This window comes from Antrostomus carolinensis, unplaced genomic scaffold (assembly GCF_000700745.2).
Source record: "Antrostomus carolinensis isolate BGI_N321 unplaced genomic scaffold, ASM70074v2 scaffold33596, whole genome shotgun sequence".
Lineage (NCBI taxonomy): Eukaryota > Metazoa > Chordata > Aves > Caprimulgiformes > Caprimulgidae > Antrostomus > Antrostomus carolinensis.
This window is the reverse complement of record NW_010323064.1, coordinates 39193-40661: the sequence shown is the minus strand read 5'-3', so window position 1 is coordinate 40661 and position 1469 is coordinate 39193.

Sequence of the window (1469 nt, the reverse complement as noted above, 5' to 3'; positions counted from 1 at the left end):
CCGCACGCCCACCCTGGGCACATACAGGCACCCACACACCCACCTTAGGGCACACACACACCCACCCCAGGGCACCTGCACACCCACCCTGGGCACACACAGGCACCTGCACACAGAGCAGGTTTGCAGGCACATCCACCCAACCCCATACATGGAGACAGCAACACACTTGCACACGTGCACCATGCACAGACACGCATCGGTGTGGGCACATCCGTACACACATGGGCATCCACATGCCACGGGCAGATGTGGGCATGGGGAGCACGATGGGAATCACTGTGGGAACGACTATGAGCTGTGCTGTGTGCACACACACATGCTATGTGCATCCATGTATCACTCTGCTCACACGCGTGTGCACAGGGAACGCTGTGTGTCTACACTCACACCGACATGCTGTGTCACGTGCATACACGCATCCACCTGCACACATGAGCACCAGGTACACACACACACACCTACTGCCACCCAAACACACCCCACTGCAAGCACTACGAGCACACGCACACGTGTGTACACTGCTACATGTACACAACCCCCTGCACACCCCCCAGGTCATGCACTTGAGTGCCTGTACCCCACACACTCGCACCCCTGTGGCCACCCCAGCACCCCACGGAGCAGGCACAGCAGCACACCCACTGCCACACACACACACACACACACACACATGTGGGACACGGGCACAGGGTGACAGGGAGTGCAGGGACACAGACACAGCATGGACACAGGGAGCTGCAGCACATGGCTGCACACACGAGCACAGGGACCTCCACCCTCCTGTCCACTCTCAGCACACAAGAGGGAAAAATCTGTAGCCGTGGTGAGTGCCCTGGGTGCCCTGGGCAGCCTGTCCACCTCCCCTGTGTGTGCTCTGGGTGCTGAACCCAACAAACCCAGCCCCATTCCCCCCACTTGGGGTCATTGGGTGGGCAGATGGGCAGGTACAAACCCACCTCCACCTCAAACACACCCGTGCACATGCCAAACGGTGTAGATGGACCCGTGCACGGGTGCAAACACACACACACAAGTGACGTGAACACCCACACACACACCCACCCACACACGTGCACGGCCAGGAGCACAGAGCCAGGGAGAGGGGAGGGAGCTGGAGGGTCAGGGGTGCAGAGCAGAGTGTATCTGACACCTTCACAGCTCCATGTCCCAACGTGGAGATGGAGGATGGCTGGAGACACCCCTGGGGACACTGACCAAGGCGGGTGGGACACACAGCACAGGCTGTAGAAGACACTCGCTGCCAGGCAGGGAAGAGGGCCAAGGCTCAGTCGGGTCCCTCGCTGAGCCCAGGCACCATTTTAGCAAACCTGGCTGCTGGAAACCTGTGTCCCTGCCACCTCTAAGCCTTGTCCCAGCCACCTCTAAGCCTTGTCCCCATGGCAAACCCCACAGAGCCCCGGGTTGGTGTGGGGTGGCAGGTGCTGGCACGTCGCTGCGTGAGCAGG